The following is a 7344-nucleotide window of genomic DNA, read 5'->3' on the forward strand; positions in this document are numbered from 1 at the left end:
CAAAATTCCCATAAACCACTCCAGACTCAAGGATTTATCCAGATATTTTATCTAAGCAGGTGTTCAGCTGTAGTCTCTACAAGGATGAAAAATACTTCAGCGTGAGATACATACTACCTTTCCATATATTGAACACTCTTATGCAAAACATATTGATCGTGAAATATGTTTTTTCATAAATGGAACATACTTCACTATCATTCATGTATATTTCAACACCCATGTATGGACACGTTATTAAATGAGCAATCTCTAGATATCCTTGTAATAAATTAATGACCCTTTGTACAGTTCTAATGTTTTAACATTTGTTGCACTGCTGTCTCTAATTTTGAGAAGAACAAGGTCCACTCATAATTTAAAACATAGCTAATTTACTAAATGTGTAAATGAACAGTAATTGTTGTTAACATGTAAATTCCTTTAAACAGGGGTGGAGAAACAATCTAGTTTATGTGAGCATGTTTTTTTTTCAACAACATAGCTATGTGATCATGTATAAATATGACCCCTCCAAGAGAGGCTCCTGGCCTTAGAACAGTTCTTACTAGTGAAATAATAGAAGCTTGGATGGCCAACGGTATCAAGAAATAATTGCAACTTTATCAGGTTGTTCTCGAGGAGGTGCTGTCACTGCTTGAATCTGGTGATAAATTGCATTGATCATGTAGGTTACCTAACTCCCATCAGTATCAAAGGAAAGACATTATATTTTGACAGTGGTGTCTACATTGTCAATTTCTGGAAGTAGTGTACTGTACTACATTTGGTGGCTCATTTAATTACTGTTTATAAATTAAACAAGCATAAAAAATAATTCTGGACATTTAAAATACTTGGGAACTTTTTATAACTTAGTTTGAAGAGATACTTCAAATTGGGTACAAATTTGAACTCTGGGTACTACAGTGACATTGGCTTGTGTAGATAAAATCGTAGATAACCAGTTGGTGAGGTTGCGGTCTAGAAGGCAACATGCAGCATTTCTTTTAAACGCTCATCTGTATGGGAAGATACTATGCTGTATATGTCATGGTCAGTTAATGGTAGTTACAGTGGAGTTTCTGTAAGCTGAGTGGAAACCCTGGCTTCAAGACTGCCAGGAGTTTTCCATATTATAGCAAGACTCTGATCCTGTGTTTCCTTCTTAGCTGTGAGTGTTTTAGGATTGCTGTAAAACTTTGAGATTGAACCCACAGTCCTAATATTTAATTTGAATTGTAGAGCACCAGGTTGTCATACTGAATGCTGATATACACAGGTAGAAGGGTACATGAGGGTACTTTATTAATTTTAAACAAAAGTTAGAATTTACAGTAAAGTCAAATCCACCTCATATGCCAGACAGGTAATGTTCTTAAGAGCTGAGGAAATCTTTCATCACCCTCTCTGGCTTGAGTAGCCAGACTTTTCTTTTTTTTTTTTTAAGGTTATTTTAGGTTATTTTTAGGAGGAAAATTAATGATCAAGTCAGACATTTTTAATTTAAAAACTATTACTTTCTTAATACGAGGATATAACGCATAAGAACATGGTAGAAAAGGACCTTTAAAGTAGCACAAAATGAGGGTACAAATTGCCATCAGACTATATACACTTTTTTTTATCTCCATATACTCAGTATTGACACATACAGAATAGACTGTTATGCACCAAAATCTGTGACTAGAAATTGATTCCTTCCAAGAAAAAAATCTGATATCCAGTTCCTTGTTCTTCTTGTGCCCTGTAGACAGTAGAGTTTTTGTGTATTTGACTACAGCTTCACTCCACTTCTTTTTTAATTAATTCTACTCTAGGCCTTCAGAAATGTGTGGCTGGGTCCTTATCCCTATCTTAGCTAGCTTCAGTGGGGAGAGCAAGGAATTCAAAATAAAACATCTCATAGGTTATGTCTGCTAACAAATTTCCACTAATTGACATCAAACTGGTTAATTTCCATATAATAAGTGTTGATTGATTCAAGGGCTTGACTGAACTGGCTAAGACTGTCCTTACAATGATCACTTATGGGCTACCTTCTTGGAACACAGCGGAATATTTAAGGTTTTGCCAGATTTCAACGATGCTGGGAGTTGGAACAATGTTTTTAATCTTGGCTACTAATTACGTGGCAAAGGCATAAACTGGACTTTGCAAATCATTATTTCCATTAGAAAGGTGTTGGAAGCAATTCCACTGAGGGCTTCCCTCCTATTTATGCAGCTGCTATTCCCATGGGAGGAGGCCATTGCAATCCTGGCTGAAACATGGGCTTCTGTTCTGTTTCCACAGCACTTGGAAGAAAAACAAAACAGGACTAATGAAAAACACACACGGGAAATGCTTTATTATTTCATCATCCTCACCTACTGAGATCTGGCACTGCTCTGTGTTTAGGAAGAACTTCTCCCGCCCTCTCTCTCTCGCACTGTGGTTATATAAGGCTGACACTCTGTCATTTCCTGTCAGATCATTTCAGAGGAATTTGCTCTTATTTCCTCCCAGCCTCATCCCCTCCTCCCGGCCTCAGCCTTGGCTGTGTGCCCCAGCAGCCATGCTGTGTTTATTTAACAGCATGGAGCGCTGGGCTGCACAGCTCAAAATTCTGGGGCAACACGCACACACGCACATTGTGAGCTTGCTTGCAAAAGTTAGCATTCCCACTCAGGAAACAGACAGCGATTCCTTTGTAAAGAAAGTATGTGAGGTCCAGAGCCAAACACTGTGCAAGGTCTTTGTAGACCATAGGGAGGTGAATTCTAAATGTTTTCACTAAATGTGGACAAAAATCATGGACTTTTGTTGTCCCAAAATTCTGTAAGTAAATTTCTCTTGAGAGATGTGTTTTTGGATCATTTCACATATTCAGATTAAGGTGTAGTCTCAACTTCTCTATGCATCATGGAATTCATAGAACATCGGTACCAGCTAATCTGACATTCAAATAATGTATTAGGATCAGCCAACAATGTCTGGCTCCAATATATGTACCTACAGCATTACACAAATAACATGGTTACCTAAAAATTTTTCTTCTTTGGCATACCTGTAACAGACTGGATAGATTAGTTAAAATGCCCATGCCTTATAAATGGTGTAAAAGTATTTTAGCACCCAACAATGGTGTGAAAATAAACCATGCAGAAACAAGACATTTATACTTGAGTGATGTGTGAGCATTCCAGTGAGTAACATGGTCACAGTTCATTGTGTAAGGGAGGGAAAAGAAAAAAGAAAAAAAAGAAGAAGAAACGTAGTCTTAAATCACTAATAATCTCCACACCTAGATTTATGGCAATGAAGAAAAAGAACTAAGTAAATTATCTAACTGAAAAGTCTTTGAGAAGTCATTTCTTCCTTGCCTGGTAAGACAGGATTTGTTTAAATGCTGTTAGGAGAAGACTAATTAAAATAATTTTGCCAGAAGTCTAGGAGATTGCTGACTCCCAACACCACGTAAGAGTTCCTGTTCTGGAATGACAGCTTGTTTCCAAGCATGAACTGGAAGTTTCTTACCAATACAGCAAATGAAAGTCAGAGAGACTGACATAATAATATCAGAAACCATTATTTTGAGTAGCACTCATAAAGTAAATAATTGACATAAAGTAGATAATTGACATTTTGTGACAACAGTTAAGCTTTGTTTAATGTTATTGTTGATATTTATTTAATATAAAGCTAATGAGCAATCTTCCAAGCTAGGGTAGGAATGAATAGTTGCTATTCCACTTACGAAAGATTTTTCTGGTCTAGAATACTGTGAGTGTTTTAAAGCAAAATCATCCAGTCACAATCTGTGTAAGAGACTCTTTACTATCATTAGCTGGAGTTAATATTTAATGCGTGTCCTCTTGTACTCTGATATAGTATCAGACAAACAATTGTATTATATGACTCATGTTTATTTTGCTTTGTTGGTTCCATTGTACACTTAGTAGAGGAAAATAATTCATGCAAACAGTAAAAGAATTTATTTCTATTTGCTGAATATCCACAGTATGGTGATTTAAAATATATTAACAAAACTTTTAGAATTTTCCAATTTTAAAATATATGAAATTTAAGTTAAAGGAATCCTCAACTGCCAAGTTAAAGTTATATCACAACACTAGAAAGTTTGCACATATATCTGAAAGTATGCTATCAATTTTTTAAAAGTAACCATGTTAGATTTGGCGCAGGTCTTTCTTGTGTGAGCTAATTATCAAATATGGTATTTTAATGTGTCTGTGTAACAGTGGCGGAATTATGAGATCATTTTCTCTATTTTATCCAATCTGAGACATGCTTTTCTTGACTACTATATACTTTTGATTTCTAGAGTTTCTTTATATTCTCCTCTTTCTAGTTCCTTAAGACTGATGACTAATCAAAAACAATAAATAGGTAATCTCAGTGGAGATATTTCATACCAAAAGAACACTTAGAGTTTTATAGCTCTGAATTAAGAGAGAGAGAGAGAGAGAAATATAACCTAAGAAATGCAAGGCTACCTGGCTATTCATACATCTCATCTTCACATGATTCTGCTCACAATCATATACGATAAAAGCTTTCTCAAATTTTAGTTATTACTTAAAAGTATTCAGGAATTTTTTTTAATTCTGAGTTTACTATGAAGAATTTCCTGTAAGTATTCGTTACATGGTACTCAAAGTCTGAGCTGTTACATAGAGGTGATTGGGCAGGGTGTAATACTAGCCTTGACATTTTATGAGTTCTCTTAAGGACTGTATGGTCTCACTGTCTCCTCTTGAAGTAATATGTTTCTTGCTGGAAAATTCTGCAGAAAGGTAGAAAACTGGTTACTGGTGCTGGGACCTGTGCAAAGTATTTAAAACAGAAATTTAGGGTATGTGAGTTCACTGTCCTCCTCCAAAGCAGGAGTATGCATGCCATTTTTCACCTGTTCTTAAAGGCTTGCAGAGTTGGGAAGACCCGGTCTGTAGATTCTATAATAACTGCAAGATACAATCAATTTTTAAATGTTAGTTTTTTGGAAGAAGAATTGAGTTTTTCCTGTTAGAGGCAGACAACTGGAGAGTTAGCTAAGTTGGAAGAAAAGCATTCTTACTAGCTACCAGTGAAAATTACTAGCCACCCAGAGAAAATGGACCAAAGAGACGGTGGGATGGAACCTAGTATTGAAGATCCAAAACCAAATCGTTTCTATTAAGTGTACTTAAAGTAAATATATATTAAAATAATTCCAAGGCAGTAAGCCTGGATAAAGAGGTCTAGCCTAGAACTGTGATGACTCATTCCTCTGAAGCCTCTAAAGAGCATAGATGAGATGAAAGGATCTACTGTAACTTTCTGTAGTAACTTCTCATATGGTAGCTTTTTCTATTCCGGAAACTATAACTAAAACAAAAATTTGACAGGAAAGATATATGCACTTATCATGACAGACTTTATGCCTTATTAAGCAGAAGCATCAGAATGACTGAGATAGCATCTACAACAGTAGAACTATCAGGAGATCTTTCTACTGGGAATACTTATTATGATCTAGTATTTTCCAAGGAAATATTATTAGACAGAGGGATTAATTTCATATCTATTTTGATGCAAAGTCTTTAGATGAAATCTGGGATTATACTGCTATATTAAAAGTACCGTATTATGATTCTTAAAACCTTACTCAGTATATGCCTGTATGTATAAAAAACATAGTAACTCTATTAGTGATTGCTTACCTCAGGATGACTTAAGAGTTCACAAAATCCCTCTTCTGAAGTCATGTACGAAAAAATAAAAAGGGTTTATACCTGAGAGCAAATAATCAGAACGTTGAAGTAAAAATATTTTTTAAATCTGTGCTGTGTCAAAGGTTTAAAGGAAGTGGAATTGCACGTTTGGGCAGTGATGTTTAAGTTGTATCATAAGCAGTTGAGAAGAAAATATGAAAGCTGTTCTTCATTGCATAAATAACTTCAAACCTATTAAGGTTCCTGGAGAACAGAGCAACATAATGAATTTATCCAAACACTAAGCTCTGCTCTGCACCATAGACATACTGAGATCCTCCTGAAAGTTTAATGGTGGGCAGCTGCAGGAAAGGTGCAGTGCTCCCCTCTGTGAATGGAGTCTGACTGGACATGGAGAAAATTCTTGGGGCAGTCAGGAGCGGCATATCTTTGTAAATGAGTCGAGAGAACTGAAATGCATCTAAAACTTCCTCTCTGAACATCACAGGGATTTATGGTGACTTAATGGTGATATTAATGTACAGCATTTTTCCAACTAAAAGTCCTGGATGGGCAAAAGACAACTCTATATGTACTCTTCAAATGCCAGTAGGTGGTTGGGAGTCACCTCAAAACACTAAAGAAAATACCAGCAGTTGTTTACTTAAGCAAGGGCTGTAAAGATAGGTGTTAAGTGCCTGTGATAATTTAATCAGACTGAAGAAGAATCGAGGAGGGCTTCTCTGTACTATTGAAAATGGTCCATTAAAGGTATGAGAAATGCTTTGGCAATTTCAAAAGATAGAAAAACTATTTTTTTTTTCCAAGAAAAAACACCACATGCACTGTTGTATGTGAGACAGAATCAGAGACAACATTAGATCAGACAGAAATAAGTTCTTTTCATTCTTTTTAATTCTAAGTAGAATGTAGAAGACTATTAAGGCAATTATGAGATAATGTGGACCTGTGAGAAAGCAGAGTGTTCCTGCCTCACTGCTCAGAGGATACTTTACACTTTGTAGAGGGGGATTCTGGTGTGAGCAGCCCCAGATGTGCTGCTACCAAATGCTGGGGGCAGGAGCCATCCAGGCTTGAAGTCAGGAGAGATGCAGCTGCCTAATTAATCCTCTTCAGACAGGTATTCAGAACATTTTGCCAAAACTCAATATCAGATTTTGAATTATTTATTTGTATTTGTAAGTGCTGACAGTGTGCTAAGTACCACAAAAGAGAGAGTTCCTGTTTTAAGAGGCTTCCAAAATAAATATAATCTGATTTTTTTTCTGGAGTTTGGCCCAGTCCCTGTTAGTAGCCAAACTGTGATACAATCTTATAGCATAATGACATACTGTGCTCGTTTTCCTCTGAGAAAAATGACTGATGATAATGCTTATGAAGAATTTCAGCTCTATTACATGGGGATGCATATGTGCACAGACTGCAGGGCCACATGTCATTTGGGAAACAAGCATGCATTCAGTCTTTTTCAGTGTTGAGGCAGTTGTGTTAGTGACCTGAATTTTGCTGGTAATATTCACTTGTGTAAAACTCACCAGGAAATAATTAAGAACACAAGACAGAATCTTGATCCCATTGGAGTTAAAAGGAATTTTCATTTTGAATTAGAAGTTTGCAATACTTCCATTTTGCTTCTTTTGTACTTCCT

This window comes from Gallus gallus, chromosome 7, assembly GCF_016699485.2.
Source record: "Gallus gallus isolate bGalGal1 chromosome 7, bGalGal1.mat.broiler.GRCg7b, whole genome shotgun sequence".
In the NCBI taxonomy this organism is placed as follows: Eukaryota; Metazoa; Chordata; class Aves; order Galliformes; family Phasianidae; genus Gallus; species Gallus gallus.